This window comes from Podarcis cretensis (genome assembly GCF_951804945.1).
Source record: "Podarcis cretensis genome assembly, chromosome: 15".
Taxonomy (NCBI): Eukaryota; Metazoa; Chordata; class Lepidosauria; order Squamata; family Lacertidae; genus Podarcis; species Podarcis cretensis.
The window spans coordinates 29,628,663-29,646,907 of NC_137185.1; the positions used below are offsets into that span (position 1 = coordinate 29,628,663).

An 18,245-nucleotide genomic window follows, 5' to 3' on the forward strand; every position below is an offset into this window, starting at 1 on the left:
GCTCCCAGGTGGAGCGCCCCCTTCCAAGCAGGAGTAGGGGGCGGCGCCTCCTCTGTCTGGGCAGCTGTGCCGGGCCTGGGGGCGCCGAATTCGCGGCTCGCCCGCCCGCCCTTCTCGCTGCCAGCCGGGTGCTGGTCCCTGACAGGCCGCTGGGAGGCCTCGCCGAAGCGGAGCCAGGAGGAGGCGGAGGCGGAGGCGGAGGAGGCGGCGGCGGCTCTTATTTTGACACGGCGGTGTCGGCGCCTGCCTGGAGTAGCTCCTCGTCTGAAGCGGAGCGAGCGCTTCTCTTCCCCCCAAATGAGCAGTCGGAGGCGGGCAGAGGCAGGCGGACGCGGCGGCGGGCGCTGCCCGTTGGCACCGGCGGCGTCTTCTGGGCAGGGCGAGGCCGGGCCAGGCGCAGCGGCAGCGCGAAGGGGCGACGCGGGAGCCGCCTCCGCGGCGCGGCCCGGCAAGTGAAAGCGAAAGAGGCGGCCCGGCGGCGCTGGAGGAAGAGGAGGAGAAGGGAAGGACCGGCCGCCGCCGCCGCCGCCGCCGCCGCCGCGCGTCCCGCCTGTCCCCCCGCCCTGCCGAGCAGCAGCAAGCGCGGTGCTCCTGCGGCGGCCATGGGCGAGCCCCGCGGCGGCCTCTCCTGAGCAGGTAAGCGGCGGCCGAGCGCCCTGGGCCGAGCGGGGCATTGTTTGGAGCCGCGGTGCCAGGCGAGCGCCGAGCAGGCTGCTTGCTTGCCTGCCTCGGCGGGCCTCGAGCAGCCCGAGCCCGGGGGCTGCCTCCGACGACGGCGGCGGCGGCGGCGGGCAAGGTGAGGCCTTCGTGCATGGCCTCTGGGCACCGTGTGCTGGCAGGAAGGAGGCCTGCGCGTCGGGGCGAGCTGCCTTGGGGACGTGACTCGTCCCTCTCGCAGGCAAGACGGGACAGAGCTCCTGTTGCTGCGGCTCCGCTGGCAGCGGCAGGGGTGGCTGCTTGGCTCCCGGCGTGGCTGGGACGGGGGCAGCGTGCCTGCTCCCCTGCCTTTCGGGGTAGCAACCGGCCACTGTGGAGCAGCTCACCTGGCGCTCCTTAGGGCAACGATGGCAATGGTGCCATTGGCTGAGACCCTCGGAGGGGAAGCTGCATCTTGGCAGGAGGTTTTGCAGGGGGTTGCGTGTGGAGCTGGGGAGAAGAAATCAGGAAAGCCTTCGGGTGCCAGAACCTGGCCCTGTCTTCCCTAGATGTTGAACTCAAACTCCTCCTGGCTTCTGGTGGGTGTTTCCAGGTGGGACTAAAGCCCTCCTGTGGTAAGAGCCATGTGGTTGTGGTGTCCAGCAGTGCCCTTTGCCACCAAATCCCATGTAGTTTTGTCATCTTCTGCCCCGAGGATCTCTCTCCTGCTGGCCTTCCCAACAAGAGGAACCAGCCCTGGGCAAGGTCTGTTTGTGAGCTTCCTTGGTGTGCCACTGCCATGTTGGGCCTGGAACAAGCCACGTGGTTGTGTGTGACTTGAACAGAGCAGTGGTGATGTCTCTGTCCAGGAGCCCTCTTTGACCTCTGAATGGAGAGGCGCCTGGCACTTATTTCCTGGCTGTAGGCGGGGGCGGGTTTGGATTGTGATCTTCTGCCTGTGAGAACAAGCTGTGTCTTGGTGTGCTACCATAAACCTCACAAGTCTGGAGCTGAGGGATGGCTTTGAAATGTTTTAACATTTTCCCTGGCAGTTGGGGCAGGTGACCTGTTAGGGGGATGGTCTCTGGACCCAAGCAAGGTGGTTTCAGGAATTGACCCAGTTGAAGGTAGCTGCTGCATGGAGGAGGCTGACTCGGAGTCATGAAACGGGCCAGCTCTTGGGTTGCTAGGCTGGGCCTGGGGGCCACTGCAGTCCCAGGCTGCCAAAACTGTCTTGGCAGCCTGACGTGTAATGCTACAGAGTTCTTGCCTTTATACACCTGGGCTAGTTGTATGGGTCAAGAAAAAGCAGAGAGGTTATCGGTTTCCCCTGCCAGGCTACCTGAAGGCTCTTATTGCTTTCTGCAGGTGACCAACCTGGAGGTGACTGGCAAGTCTGCTTTGGGCAACTGGGCTGCCTGATTTGTGCTTTCGCCTCTGCTTACACTGGGGTGTGATTCCTTCCTGGCAGATTTGGGCAGGGTGATCCAGAGTAAGTTCCACAATGTTCTGGGAGTCTTCTTCTCCCCACACTTTGCCTGCACAGGATGATTGCAGCCCTAGGTGGCAGGCAGGCACTTGCAGGCTGCTAGCAGCGGCACAAAACTTCCAGCTTCCTGGGAATCATCTGGCTTCCCTCCAGCTCAGATCTTTGGCCTGTTTCTCTGCCCTTCCCCCACCCCCTGTGGTGTCAAGGTGCTGCTTCTGCCACCAGGGAGGTGGTCTGCAGACAAGGCTGCTTATTGGCACTAGCTAGTCATCTGGTCATAGGTCCAGGAGTGCCAGCGATAGAGAGGCATGCACCTGAGAGATGCATCCACGAATTGCATGTGACGCTGTGGGGTCCCGGGGTGCACCTCTCAGATTGTGTGGCCCCACTCTTTGCATAACCAAAAAGCCTTGGATGGACTGGGTTAGCCTACCTCATTATGTGTGCAAAAAAAATCATATTCTTTATTTTGGTAGATGTGGCTGGGGGGACGAGGGGAGCAGAATTCCATTTAGCCAAATGGGCACTGTGGCTGTTGGTGGTGAGAGAGACCTCTCCATGCTACAGCTGGTGCTTTCCAGTCATCTGGACTCATAGGACTGTTGCTATTCTCTAAATCACTCATGCTAATGATCTCTCACCTAGCACTAAGGAAAGTGCTGCCTGTTCCATCTTCAGGACTCTAAAGGTCCCCTGGCAGGGAGCATATCCAGGACTAAGCTGTAAGGCCTTGTGGGTGGCCATGTGCACTGTTTGCTGAGCCACAGGCTCTGTTTGCTGAATGTCTGAGGACAGCATCCCCCCCCCTCAATTCCTTTGCATGTTCTTTTTCTTGGCACTGTTTGTAGCAGACACTGTGTGTCTCCTGGTATTGGGTTGCCTCTCCTTGGAAGCGGCTACATGCTTGGGCTTTGAGTGTCTTTCCATTGTGCCCCCTCCTGTCTTGGGCTGGACCAAGTCCCTCTGCCACTGAACTCCTGAGATTCTCCTGGTCTTGTTTTCTGCCTCTAGTTGTGGGGTTGTAGACTGCAGCCTCCTTCACACACATGCCTCTGTGGTGTGAAGATGAGCATTTGGCTTTGGGGAAGGGGTGCTGAGGCCAAAACAATGAAGATGTGAACTGTTGAGTGGGCAAAGTGTGTGAGCTTGCTCCAACTGCTAGGCACAACACACTTGTCCCTGCAGTATATATTGGTTAAAACTCAGAAACTGGCCAGGAGCATGGGAGTGAGAGGTTGAAACGTGGTTGCTTTTTGTCCTTTTCTGATCATCTTCTTGATCTTCTGCTTTAGGCCCAAGCAGGCAGCCTAAGTGGGACTTGGAGGGCTAAAAACCTGACTGGCATTTTTGGATTTCAGCAGTAGCTAATGAAGGCAGCAGTTTCCATTGCTTTCAGCTCAAAATTGCCCTGACCCTTCTGCCTTGACACTTCATGGGTTCCTGGGTTTCTGTCTTTGCTGTCTCGTGGAGAATTTTAGTGCACCTCTTTCCCTTCTCCCCACCTTTATTGCTAGGTTTGTTCTTGTGTTGATCTTCAAGAGGGGAGCAGGTAGAATTTGATCCAGGGAATGGCTGCAAAGGGGTTCCTTACTCTGCTGGGGTGGTTCAGCTGTTGAATGCTACTAGGGTGATATCCTCAGTCCCAGCAGGATACTCCTTGCCCAAAGGGCTGGATAAAAACTCTTTGTGGAGAAGGAAGGGATGTAAAGAGCTGGCTTGTACTAAATCGGACCCATTGGTTCATCCAGCTCAGTAGTGGCTGGCAGTGGGTTCCCCAGGGTTTTAGGATGGGACAAACTAAGATGCTGTACCACTGAGCCTTCGAGACAGGACGTATGTGCCCTCCCAGCCATTGAGTATGGGGACTGATGGAATTCCATTGCTACCTCTGTTGCATCTGGATTCCAAATTTTTGCAGGCATCTTGTGATAGTGCTCCTCCCGCAAATGTGGCTGGGCCTCACCCAGAGCAGGCTGCCTCCTATTGAGACAACCAGGAGCAAGAGGAGGAGGGGGAAAGAACCGTTTGCCAGCTGGGCTTTGGCCTCAGGGTGTTGCTGTTGGGTGTTGGGCAAGACGAGTTGAGCCTGGCTGGAACTGCCACGGCTGCACCAGTGGCCAGCAGCGGTGGGTTGACGGGCTGAAAGCAGCTTGTGTCCTGCCTGCCTGCTTGACTGTGGCCTGGTTTGAACTCCTCCCTGGCAAAGGAATCCACTGGGCCAGGCAGGCAAGCCGAGCTCCCACCAGCCCAAACAGGAGCTGCCACCTAAAGTCTCAATGCCCAGCAAATCAGCGTTGCTTGTGGAGGTCTCTGCTGGGGGTGGGAGCGGTGAAGAGTATGTGTATGTGTTTCTTGGGGGGGGGGGATGTGCAGCTTGGAATCGGCTCTTTGCATGGCAAGAAAAGTGCTGAGTCGAGGCTTTCCAAGTGACTGTGGCCAAAGCCCAGCTTGGCTGCCAGAAGCAACAGAGCTGGAATTTCCTCTGCCGGGTGCCAGCTCATCTCAGGCTGGCCAATGTGTCTGCGACAGGGCCAGGGTGGGGGGGGGGGGGGAAGGAGGGGGGCTCCTGGAATGGGAGGGGGGCTTGATGAGAAGCCAAGGACTACCCCCCTCCTCTTCTTCCTCCTCTTGCTTTATGCCTGGTTCTTATTTTCTCTCCCAGGACTGAGCTGTTTTGCATTAGGAAGGAGGAGGAGAAGGCTGCGTCCCTCCCTTCTATTCCTGCCCTGCTCCAGGGGCTCCCCATGCAGCTGCTAATGAGCTGAGCCTCCTCGTCTTCTCTCTTCTAACCCCCCCCCCCAATCTTTGGCTTCACTTGGAAAATTTTACAGCCTTTTTCTGAAGGGAGGAAATGCCAGTAACGGCTGTCTCTTGTTTTTATGAGGGGGTCCCAGCTGAAAGGGGAGAGACCAGGGTGGGGGCTAATGTAGCCCAGCCGCTCCCCGTCCTCAAGAATCGCTTCTAATGAGAAGCAAGGCTGTACTGGTTTTATGGATAGGATCCTAGCCACAGAAGTGATGGAGACTGGTGCGTGGGTGGGTGTCCGCCAAGGGAGGGCAGCGTTCTAGGTGTCAGCCAGCGACCTGAGACCCCTGCCAGTAGCTCAGTTGGTTAGAGTGGGTGCTGATAACACCAAGGTTGCAGGTTTGATCCCCTTATGGGACAGTCTCATATTTTTGCATTGCAGGGGGTTGGACTGAATGACCCACGGGTTCCCTTCCAACTTTACAATTCAGTGATTCAATGTTGGATTAAAGGAGTATGGAGCAGGGATGTGATGCTTAACACAGAGTTTAGGGACGCTCTTTGGACCCTTCACAGGGGGTTGGAGGCTCATGTTTGGATGAGTCACACAACTCTTCCCGGATCTTTCATAAGTTTTAACTCTTATCAGCTTCACATCCATTTCAAGTCGCCGGCCTCCTTCCCCATCTCCGACTTGCTTCTAACCTCTGTTACGGTAGTTGGTTATGCTCCCCTCTGAATCTTCAGCAGCCTCTTCCGGGGGGAGGGGGGTGCCCTCAGTGCAGCATGGTGGTACCAGCCCCTTAGCTGGTGCTTAAATGAAGCAGCTGCCACTAACTTCCAGGGCTTTGAAGAGGTTGCTCCTGCTTGGGCAGCCTAGAACGGAACCCGCCTTTGGGGCTGTCATCTCAGTTTGTTGTGGCTTTCCTCCCCTTCATTGTGAAGAGGCCAGGCTGCCCCTCCCAGCTGCCCCCACATGCTACCTGGCTGCCAGATGGATGTATTTGAGCATGTGCAGGTACAGCATTTGTAAGGAGACACGGTGGCCAGCAGCCACACAAACCTCTGCAGCAGTGTTAGAAATTTGCCCGGTGCCAGGCACATTTTGAATGTGGCTGTCGGCCACTTGCGACCAAGTGAAGATGCCTGGGTACCAGGATGTCTCCATCATCTCGACTTGCATGCCTGGGGATCCTTGGATCTCGACTGTTTTCACACACTAGCAGCACATCCTGTAGAATTCTATCTGATATTTTATCTGCACAATCGGGATGAATTTCAGGAACCAAAAAGTCGTATTGAAAAATATGACTTAGGAGCCGCCTGGCCCCAAAATGGCAGCTAGGCATTCCGTTTTGGTGACTGTAACCCTGGGTTAAGGAGCCATTTGGTGCCTATCTTATACAGTGGTACCTCGGGTTACAGACGCTTCAGGTTACAGACTCCGCTAACCCAGAAATAGTACCTCGGGTTAAGAACTTTGCTTCAGGATGAGAACGGAGATCGTGTGGAGGCGGCGCGGTGGCAGCGGGAGGCCCCATTAGCTAAAGTGGTGCTTCAGGTTAAGAACAGTTTCAGGTTAAGAACGGACCTCCAGAACAAATTAAGTTCTTAACCCGAGGTACCACTGTATATCTAAGTTGCTAACACCTCTCTGCAGACAGCAAATAACCACAAGGGGGTGTGGGGTGTGTGTGTTGTGTTGGATCACACAGAGGGGCTTGATAGTTTGGTGTGTCCTGTGGCCCACCTTGATTTTATTGTTTCACCTTTTTGTATCCCCTTTAAGGGTTTTGTTGTTGTTTACAATCAAGTGGTATATAAATTTTATGAAATAAATAATAGGGGCAGGTTGACTTGACCCTTAATCGTCTTGAGCTTCTGGATGGCTGCTAATGAATTGAGGTTGAATCCTGACAAGACAGAAGTACTATTCTTGGGGGACAGGGGGCAGGCTGGTGTGGAGGACTCCCTGGTCCTGAATGGGGTAACTGTGCCCCTGAAGGACCAGGTGCGCAGCCTGGGAGTCATTTTGGACTCACAGCTGTCCATGGAGGCACAGGTCAATTCTGTGTCCAGGGCAGCTGTCTACCAGCTCCATCTGGTACGCAGGCTGAGACCCTACCTGCCTGCAGACTGTCTCACCAGAGTGGTGCATGCTCTAGTTACCTCCCACTTGGACTACTGCAGTGTGCTCTATGTGGGGCTATCTTTGAAGGTGACTCAGAAATTGCAATTAATCCAGAATGCGGCAGCTAGACTGGTGACTGGGAGTGGCCGCCGGGACCATATAACACTGGTCCTGAGAGACCTACACTGGCTCCCAGTATGTTTCCAAGCACAATTCAAAGTGTTGGTGCTGACCTTTAAAGCCCTAAACGGCTCCGGCCCAGTATACTGAAGGAGCGTCTCCACCCCCACCATTCAGCTCGGACACTGAGATCCAGCGCCGAGGGCCTTCTGGCGGTTCCCTCACTGCAAGAAGTGAGGTTACAGGGAACCAGGCAGAGGGCCTTCTCGGTAGTGGCGCCTGCCCTGTGGAACGCCCTCCCCTCAGATGTCAAGGAAATAAGCAAATAGCCTGAAGGCAGCCCTGTTTAGGGAAGTTTTTAATGTTTAATACTGTATTGTGTTTTTAATATTCGATTGGGAGCTGCCCTCAGTGGCTGGGGAAACCCAGCCAGATGGGTGGAGTATAAATAAATTGTATCATCATCATCATCAGTCTGGCTTTGCAGTTTCAGGCTGTTTTGATTGCAGACGCGCTTATCCCAAACATAGTTAACAGAATCCATCCCATCTTTGCACATACAGTAGACATTCCTCCAGGGCTCTCCTCTGCTCCAGGAACCTCCAATAGATGCCTCTCTGTTGGGATGGTACTGAGGCATAGCTCTTGGTTTTGTTTTTAAACCAATGCAGCAATTGTGGTGATTGCTTGGAGTCCACAGTTCCTCTGCATTCTGAGGCAGATGCCCTGGAAGGCTTGGTCAACAATCTTGATGAGCTATTGGCTGCTGAACTATTTAGGCCTGAGCTTCTCTGTTGATTATTGTCAAGAGCTCTAGGCTCCAAATGCAGATGAAAGCCAGCTTGCATGGCTTAAACTTGGAGATAGGAGAGAGTTAGGAACTCAGTAAGTCTTTCTTTCTCCACTAATGTTGAAAGAATTATTTCTCATTATAAAGCTATTGAAATTATACGTGGCTCTTCCTCTCCTTGTTGGGGGACAAGCATTCTGTTGAAATAAGAAACGAGCCTGGGGAGGGGAGGACTTGTTCAGACGAGGGTGGAAGAAGGGTGTGTGGGTGGGGCTTCAAATTCCTCCCAAGAGTTGAGGAATCTTTCCCCCCCCCCCCAGTCTTGCCGATTCAGGTAATCGGAGGCTTCCGTCAGTTAATCAAAGCAGTTTGATCGATTAAAACTAGCAGCTGCTTTTCTAAGCCTTGCATGTCATGCCAGCTTTGTGAATTCTCCCTTGTTGGGATACTGGCTGCAAAGATGATCTTCTTAGCCACCTCTTTGTGTCACACATGCACAGGTGACCAAGTTTTCCATTGATGGCAAGAACAACCTAGCATTTCTTGCTGGGATGGGGAGTGGAGACTGCATTGATCTTAATGCCTTTTTTGTGGATTCCCCCTCTGTATAGCACTGGGTTCAACCCACTTCCAGGTATGTTGCCAGTGCTAGTGTAGCAGCTGGAATTGTACTTAACAAGTTTATGTTAGCCGTTATGATTTAGTCCTCAATCTTTCCATGTTGAGGTCCTGCATTGCAGGGGTTGGACTAGATGACCCTCAGGGTCCCTTCCAACTCTGCAATTCTGATTCTGTGGTCTCTGGCTCCTCCCTCCCCACATTCCTTCCAGCATGCCTTTGGTATGGCACCCGTTCTTCATAAATTTCTCCTCTGTAAGACAGACAGAGTTTCTGAGATGTGCCTAGCATGGGCTGAGATTGAGGATTTGGTGAGAGACTTTAGGTGTATTTGCACAGCTCACTGATATGTAGTATCTCCTAGGGCCAAGGTCTTCTGATTGCAAGGGGGAGAGTTTCCGAAGGGGAGTACCATACTCCCCCACTGGGTGTGGGTCAGGAGGCAGATTACGGGCGGGTGGCATTGTGGGGAGGGGGTCTGGGGGAGGCAGCTGCTTGAATGCTCTGGCACATAGCTGTAGAAGCCCACCCATGAGCCACCTCTTTCTCCCCTCCTGCAGTTCAAAGCAACATTCTACCCCAGAGCACAGCAGGGAACGAAACAGGCAGCTGAGCAAAAAGGATGCAGAGGACTTGAGCAAATGAGCCAAACTGCAACCTGCATGGAGGAGATTGAGAAGGGGGTGGATTTGGCATATGTTGTGTTTGTGAATCACAGTGGCTCTGCTCAGCTGCTTGGTGCTGCTTGCAGCGGCAAACTGGGAGCCACAGGTGTGCTGCCACCCTGGGTTCCTTGATAGGAGAAAGGTGAGATACTTGCAAAAGGAAGAAATAAAATAATGATAATAATAATTTATTATTTGTACCCCGCCCATCTGGCTGGGTTTCCCCAGCCACTCTGGGCGGCTTCCAACAAAGACCAGAAATACACTAAAATGTCACACATTAAAAACTTCCCCGAACAGGGCTGCCATCAGATGTCTTCTGAATGTCAGGTAGATGTTTATCTCTTTGACATCTGATAGGAGGACGTTCCACAGTGCAGGCGCCACTACCGAGAAGGCCCTCTGCCTGGTTCCCTGTAGCTTTGCTTCTCGCAATGAGGGAACCGCCAGAAGGCCCTCAGCGCTGGACCTTAGATTCCGGGCAGAACGATGGGGGTGGAGACGCTCCATCAGGTATACTGGGCCGAGGCTGTTTAGGGCTTTAAAGTTCAACACCAACACTTTGAATTGTGCTTGGAATTGTGCCATGATGGGGAACTTGCCCTGGGCTAGCCGCAGCTTGGGCAACCTTTGGGGTTCCACCTGTGTGTCCCTGTGTGTGACTTTTTATCCTTGGGTTGGGTGCGTCCCTGAACCCACTAGGCGGGCTCTGTCCTGTTATGCCACGCACTGGAAGAGACACTCTGCTCTCTCAAGCGTGTTGGGAGAGGCAGGGTCTGAAGTGCCAAGGCTTCAGCTGGGCAGAGGCCGGTTGGTCTGGCCCACCCAAAGTGCCCTTTGGAGGGGATCTCTTTGTAGCTCGGCTTGTTTTTCTGCCTGGCCGGGGAAGGGGGTGGGTGGGAAGTGACTGCCTCCCACATCTCCTGTGCCATAAAATGGAGCATAGGGGGGTGTTGTTCTGTCAGCTCAGGAGGCTCTCCCTCTGTGAAAAGAAGCCGGAGGGGAGGGAAGTGGGACTGGCCAGGCCAAGCCAGTCTGGCTGCTTCTGCTTTCCAGGGGTGGGAATGCTCCCAAGCCCCCCCCCACCCCGCTGCCTTCCGGGCCTCTCCTCCTGCCCTTTGTGTGTTCTGCAGGCGCAGGGGCAGATGCCTGGCTGCCTGCAGAGGCTGCGGTTCTCTCCGGCATCAGCTGCTCCCAGTCGTCGTGGATGAGCGTCAGGCAGAGGAAGTGCGCTGCCCTGGGTGGAGGGAGGCCTCGCGCGCCAGTCCCCCCTCTCGGGTCTCGCCTCTTTCCTTCTGTCAGGAATGCAGCTTGGGAAGGCAATTTGATTTGGCAGCTGAGGCGAGCCCAGCAGTGAGGGACAGGGTTGGGGGCGGGCGGGCAGCAGGCAGCTACTGCTGCAAATGTGAGCACACATTTTGCAGAACTGGACCAGCGGCAGCGGTGCAGGCAGGCGGGCTGCTGCTCCCAGTGGGGCAGGATAGGGAGTGCTGGAGCTCCACCCGCTGACCACTGGAAGGCCTTCTCTCTGTGGCTGGGGCGGGGGGGGGGGATTTCCTCAGGGTCTGCCCACAAGTTTTTTTTTTTCATTTCTGCAGCCTTCAGAGTGGTTCAACACCTCGCTTTAAAGGAACACACACACACACACACACACACACACACACACACACACGACTCTTGGGATGCTCCATTCCGTCCCAGGTGATTCTCTGGCTTGCATAGTGCAGTTTGTGAGGTGCCATTCCTGCTCAGCTAGGGCTGGGGCCTGAGGCTCCTGCTGCCTGGTTGGGGGAAGCAGGAATAAACCTACTTTCAGGGAGGGGGCATGGCTACCTCCCCCCCTCTGGCTCCAGCTGTGTGGACTACAGTGGGCACGAGCAGTGTTTCCCAACCTTGGGCCTCCAGCTGTTTTTGAACTACAATTCCCATCATCCCTGACCACTGGTCTTGCTAGCTAGGGATGATGGGGGTTGTAGGCCAAAAACATCTGGAGGCCCAAGGTTGGGAAACACTGGGCAAGAGAACCAAGTACCTTTCCTTCCTGGCTCCTGTTCTGTGTTGGAAATCAGCTGTCAGCTCTGAACACCTGTACCTGCTGCTGTTACCAATTTTCTGTGGCTGTAGAGCAGGTTGGGTTGGGTCATCCTGAATGCAGGTTATCTGTGCCTTTCCCAGGGTGCTCCCTCCGGAGGTGCTGTTGGTGTCAGAAAGCCTTGCCAGCAGTGTGGTTCAACCCTGCTCACCAGCAGTTCCTGACCCTGATGGATATGTTCTGCCTCCACTGTCAGAGATGGCGTGCTTCTGAATATAGTGATACCTTGGTTCTCAAACTTAATCCTTTCTGGGAGTCCGTTAAGACTCCCGAAACCATGCGAAAACCAAGGTGCGGCTTCCGATTGGCTGCAGAAGCTTCCTGCACTCAAGCGGAATCACATTGGGCGTTCGACTTCCGAAAAACGTTGGCAAACTGGAACACTTACTTCCGGGTTTTTGGCGTTCAGGAGCCGATTTGTTTGACAACTAAGCCATTCGGGAACCAAGGTACCACTGTACCAGTTTCTGGTTAGCCCCTATGAGAACTGGATGCTGGACTAAATGGGCTATTGCTCTTCTTGTGTTCTTACCTGCTTGGGAAGAGATGATCTTAGGCAGTGGTGCTGTTAAGTCATTTCAAACTCTAGATAGTCTTATGCGACATCCCCCTTCCAGGGTTAGAAACTCAGATAAGCTAGGTGCCAAGTGACTCCTTAAACCAAGGTTACAATCGCCAAAATGGAATGCCTAGTTGCCAATTTCGGGCAAGACGGTTCTAATGTCTTATTTTCCAAACAATAGACTGACAACTTGATTTTTAGTTAAATGTTTGGTTAGTTCAGATGACAATTTGAGCTAGTTAAGAACTTGGGGAACTTAAAGAAGAAAAGTCGCTTGATCCAAGGACAGCCCACACATATAATTGACCTGTTACAATGTTGACTGTTCCTGCATAGAAAAAGCATTTTGGTTCTTGAAATTCATTCTGATGCTGCAGACAAAATATAACTGATAGAATTCTATAGCGTGGGGTATTAGTGTGTGAAAACAGTTTAGATCCAATGACCCCCAGGTATGCATTTCAAGGTGCCATTCTGGTGCCCAGGCATCTCCACTTGGCTGCAAGTGGTCGAAAACCAGGTGCAAAATGCGCCTGGCTAATTTCAAACACTGCCCTTGCCCTGCTTTAGATGATGACGTGTATTACTTCACTTACTGCCAATGTGCTTAGCCTGCCCTGTTACTGCATTTGGGGCCCCTTCTGCTATTTTTTCTGAACAGAGAGCCCTGACCCTGCTGGCACCCCTGGTATTAGTGCTCTGTATCTTCTCACTGAAAAATACTGTGTTTCATGGGATGGCTGGGCAGGAAGCAAGCCTTTACATGACTTTCTGGATAGAAGGAAGCTGATTGCATGCCATGGGAGATGGGCAAGGGGAGCAGGCCAACATTACCTAGTGGGATATGGGGCAGGCTGGAAGGAGTGTAGCATTTTCAGGAGGTGGAGCAGGTAGTTGCCATGGACTGGTTGGATGCAGAGAAGTAGCGGCAAGCACCAGCTGGGTAATCCCCAAGGGGGAAAAGGCTCAGACCCAGGGCTTTGGTGGTGGGAAGACAATGAGTGGTCAGAGGGAGAAGAGGGAGCAGACTAAGAAGAGGAGGAAGCTGAAGAGGTAACAGGATTCAGTAAGCAGGAAGAGGCTGGGACACAGAGTAGGCCTGATTCAGAGGCTGGAGTGGAGGGCAGGGGCCAGTAGACAGAGATGAGGTAGGCTGCTGGAGAATCCAGGGAATCTCCCCCTCCTGCTGCAACCAACTCCCCTTACCCCTTGTCTCCCATAACATGCAGAGAGATGAAGAGGGCAGAGGAGAGTCTGGTTGTGTGCAGGCACAGTCTCTGGTTGTTTGGGGGAAACCCTGGAGGGGAGGGGACTTAGGCATCTGTGGAAAGGCGGGGACCTTCAGTCCTTGCAACTGTCTCATTGGGGCAAGGCCTACCGGGAAGAGTTGCTGGGATCAGTAGGCCTGCACTGTTTTGGTTTCTTTGAATAAAGAGTTAACTTCACTGACACCAGTGTTTTGTTATTGCTGACCTTCACCTGACTCCGGCTCCTGACAGTAGTGGGCAGGGTGCTGCCTTAGCCTGGGGCCTTAGAGTTCCCTGGGAACTAGAGAGCACTTGGCTAAGGACCTCCTGGGCATGTGGGGTGGGGAATTGTCACTGCCCTTGCTTCGCAGCTGTGTGGGGCACTGATGATGGGGACAGAGAGCTTCATCACAAGTGCAGGAGGGTAGACTTCCTGCGTATATTGTGGGAGCTATCTTTGCCCTCTGCTGGAGCCCACATGCATTTCTTTTGCCCTGTCTGCGTTGCACGGGGGGGCTCCTTTGCCACACCAGCCCACTTCTGCTTCCGTGTTTGTGTTTCTGCCTCTAATGCTGCTCAGCATGTAAAGGATTGGGCCTGCCACTGAAGTCTCATCTTTCTCTGCTTCCGTCTCCGCTGGAAGGGGGGCTGATGCAATCAGCAATGTCAGGGGAACTCTGGATTGCCTTGAGAATGTGTTGCTGGTTGCAGTTCAGTAAGTGGTACAGCTGTCCACCGTGATAACATCCCGCCATGCTGCCCTCGAGTGACCTTACACGCTGCTCCAGTCAGAGCTGGGATATCCTACTTTGGGGGGTGGAGAAGGGAAGAGAATATAAGTTGGAGAAGTTCAGAGATGGACCAATAACCCTGGAAGCATGCTGTGTGCATGCACACAACATTTTCTGAGGAAGGAGCAATATTCTATTCTCACTGGGCTGCCTCCTTCCTTCCCTCCCTCTCTCCCTCCCTCTGCTTCTGGGGGCTGAAGCATCCTACCCATGGAAAACCCGCATGTGCCCAGGCTTGAGTCTGGGCCAATAAGGAGTCAGCTTTAGATACGGTCTGATGTGCCCCAAAGTGCAGGTTTTGAGTGCTGCTTGCTTTTTGGTAGGGAACTGTCTGCCGGTGGGTGAATCTGCAGCCTGCTGCCCATCTCTGCCATCTGCTGCTTCTGTTGCATGTCTTCAGGATTCTCTCCCTCTCCCCCCTCCTTCCACCCTGGAAGGCCAACTGTCCCTGCTGGGACTGAGCAGAGCTTGTTGCCTGCTTCCTGCAATGGGTTAAGAAAGCCACAGCTTGCTCAGTGCGGTAGGAGGGGGTGTTAGCAGTTTGCTCCAGTTGGCGTCTTTCCCAGAGTGCTTTGGAAAAGCACTGACCTTAGACCCTCAGTACAAACTCAGCCCAGCACGTGGGAGGCAGAAATTGCTCCCAGACCTTCAGGCTCCAGCCTGCAAGAGACGCCTGCCACAAAGCAGCCATTTTCTTGCTCCAGAGCGGGCTTCCTTGCCTCGGACTCCTCCTTCCTCTACTGGGCTCGAACATGGGCTAGGGGTGAGGTGGCATTGGGCAGTGCCACAACAGTCCTGTGGAGCGGGCAGGCGGTCACCACTACCCTTAGTAGAGAGCTGAGCCATGTGTGGGGTCTCACACATTTTGGTGTGTCCTGCTCTGCTGCCAACCCCAGGTGTGAATACAACCTGCTCAGGGTTACATTTGCACGGCACACAGTCAGTCCTTCCCCATTGCAGGACTGAAGCTGCTCTGCAAGAGCGAGAGCCACATATTTTATCCTGGGTTGACATTCTGCAACCGAGGGCTTGTTTGTTTTATTTGAGCTATTTATATACTGCTTAATCACCAGGATTTCTTGCTCCAAGGGGCTAGTGCATCGCAAACGAAATAACCTGTCCTGGATAGAACTCTGTGGGGGAAGCTTTGGAGAAACCCAAGAAGCTGTCCCAGCTCTCGGTCCACCTAGCTTGGCATTGTCTTCGCTGCACTGACTGGCAGCTGCTTCCCCTAATTTTCAGGCAGGAGTTTTTCCCACTTCTACTTGGGGATTGAACCTGGCCCTTATGTATGCAGAGTTGATGCTCTGCCATTAAGCTGGTGCCACCAGGGGGTACCTGCTATGAAGCAGGCAGCTCCTGGCCCCCAGCAGCAGCAGCAGCCCTGTGTAAAGCCCTCTGGAGCCAGGGAACCTTTCCTAGTGTCATTAATAGAACGTCTCCTTTTTGCCAGCTCAGGGGAACTAGGTGGGCCCTGGGAAGGGATGCCACAGTTTAGCACTCAGTGCCCCCCTGCAGTGTTCTCCTGCCCATGGCTGATGCAGGATCCGCTCCTTGCTCTGCCCGCCCCCAAGCCCCACTGCTTACCCCCACCGGTTCCCGGCTGCAGAAAGTGTTTGTTTTTAACTGTGCATGGCAGGCAACCAAGCTGGCTGAGTCAGTGAGCTGGCTGGCCACCAGAAATCAAACTGTGGTTTCTCCCCCTTTTCCCTCCCGCCTGGATTTTTTCTTTCTTTCTTCACTTAGAGACAGTTTCGTGTATGCACAACAAAGCTCTTGCTGCCTCCGCTCCCCTCTTGGGGCTGGAACAAGTGTGAGCTGGTTGGATTCCTCCATGGGGAGAGCAAGCTGGGTGGCAGCAGCATTTGGTATTTCGGCACCGGGTGGAAAGAGCAGCCAGCTCCAGCCATAGGGACGTTACTCTCTCTGAAAGCCCTGAGCATCCTGCCGGCCCCCAGGAAGGGACCTCTTGGGTCAGCCCTTGCTGGCTGGTGCTAGGTCCCCAGCGAGGAAGACCTCTCTGCTCCTTGGCTGTTCTGCATTCAGTGCCAATGCCTGTGTAGTGCCAGCGGGCACTTGCTTCCTTAGGCAAGGCACTGCCGGGGGGGGGGGGGCTTCCTCTTTGTTTAAAAACAGCATCACCAAGTCTTATAGCATCTTGAAAGCCTAACAGATTTATTATGGCACAGGCCTTTGTAGATTAAAACCCACTTCATCCAGTGATCAAGTGGACACAAAAAAGCTTATGACACAGTATGTCTGTTGGGCTTTAAGGTGCCACAGAATAGGGCTGGACGATACCTGGTTTTCAGCATCATGATATATCACCGGCTAAACGTTGCAATATACCAATATATTACACTGTCTGAAATAAGGATGGAGCTATGTAGAGGCATTGGCTGTCTTCGCGGTTTCCTCCCACATCATGATTTTTGCATAGTGTGCGCGCACACATAATAACTCGTGATATATTGCCAGGTCAAATATTATGAAACCAATATCATGATATGGACTTCAGACCAGTTTTGAACGATATATCAATATATCCCCAGCCCTACCACTCTGGGTCTGTTGGAGCAGAATAGCAAGTGTGGGTCACCTCTCTGGCTGGCTCCGTGCTGTTCTGGGTCTGAAATCCACGATTTTTTCTGCACCTTACAAAGGGTTCTGTTGTCTATTGATAGCCTAGTGCCTGGGCAATTGCAGGGGTGCTCTTAACTCTCCCCAGCTCCTTTTGTTATGGGTTCAAAAGCTATTGGCCCAGAGCAGCTCCACACACTCAAGTAAACAAGGAGGACCTGCCCCTTATTGCACAAGACTTTCAGTTGAGAAGTGTGTGTTAGGAAATGTTGCTGGCAGGAGTGAGGAAAAAAATCCTTGGCACCCGGATGACTCCTCAGAGGGGGGTGGGGGTGGGATGCTGGCACCCAGGACCCTGGAAGCCTTTATAGCCCTGGCTTCAGGGAAGTTTGCACGAGGAACCAGAGACAGTTTCTTAAAGCAGACCAGCCTCATTCCTTAAAACTTGGGAGAATTCCCTTGGACTGTGAAGTGGAAGCATCAACAATATGATCCTTGTATGAGCAAACTGCGGGAACTTTGCTAAATATTAATTCTCTCCAGGCGGAGTTTTCACCTGATTAGCATGTGTAAAGACTCCCAAAACGCAGCAGTGGCTGCAGCAGTATGTTACCATCTCTCTGTTGGAGCAGTGGACAATAACGACCATTCAGACCGAAATTGAAGTGTGAGCTGCTTGGGCTGTGTGTGTGTGTGTGTGATGGTGGGTTTGTTCTGGAGGGGCCGCACAAAAGGAACTTCCCCCAATAGGGTCCCAGGAACAAAGTGCCCGGCTCCCTAGCAGACCTTTTCCTTCACTCACTGCCCCCCCCCATAAGTGTGTGCTTGTGTCTGTGTGGTGGGAATAAATGATTAAATTAAAAACAATACGCTTCAACTGTGTCATAGCGGTGGTTTTAAAAATAAACAGGCTCAAGGTGAAATCTAAATTTAATGCAGAATGTTGAAGCCTGCCATTACCTTACCTGCTTAAAAACCCCGTGGCCTTCTATGCAGCATGAACTGTGTGGCTGTTTTGCTTTCCCCTTCCTTTCCTTTCTCACATTAAAAAAATAAAATAAAGGAGGGAAACCATCTGACTCTCAGAGGCCAATTATTCCTTGCATCCTCCAGCATAGGTCTTGTATTGTTACCGTTTGATTACTATATGGGACGGGTCCCTCTTGGTTCCCCTGTGGTCTGGCAGGCATAGCTGCTGATACTCCAGGATCAAGCGCTCCAACCTGGAATGCTTGGCTACTTGATCTCTGTAGCGCTTGTCAAATGCTGTGGGTTAAACCACTGAGCCTAGGGCTTGCCGATCAGAAGGTCGGCGGTTCGAATCCCCACGATGGGATGAGCTCCTGTTGCTCGGTCCCAGCTCCTGTCCCAGCTCCTGCCAACCTAACAGTTCAAAAGCATGAAGTGCAAGTAGATAAATAGGTACCACTCCGGCGGGAAGGTAAACGGCATTTCCGTGCACTGCTCTGGTTCGCCAGAAGTGACTTAGTCATGCTGGCCACATAACCCTGAAGCTGTACGCTGGCTCCCTCGGCCAATAAAGCAAGATGAGCGCTGCAACCCCAGAGTCGTCCGCGACTGGACCTAACAGTCAGGGGTCCCTTTACCTTTTACCCACTAAAAAACACAGGGGTTTCCTAGCCACTTTGTGTAGAAACACACTTCTCAGTAAGGACCAGTGTGACTGGCTTTGGGAAATTCTGGTTGAAATAGTGATGTGTCTCTTTCTCCTTCTGGGTGCAAGCATCTTGCAGTGGGGTATACGATTTCAACTGGAAA

At 53.3% G+C, this 18,245-nt stretch overlaps 1 protein-coding gene across 3 annotated transcripts in view; it reads left to right on the forward strand.

The window, feature by feature from the left end:
• The first annotated feature begins 504 nt into the window (after nt 1–504).
• BCL9L (BCL9 like) overlaps nt 505–18,245 on the forward strand; it is a 44,611-nt gene continuing 26,870 nt past the window's right edge. For all 3 annotated transcript variants that reach the window (XM_079956142.1, XM_079956143.1, XM_079956144.1), the window contains exon 1: nt 505–636. The gene's annotated coding sequence lies outside the window, so the exon portion shown is untranslated. The remainder of the gene's footprint in view (nt 637–18,245) is intronic.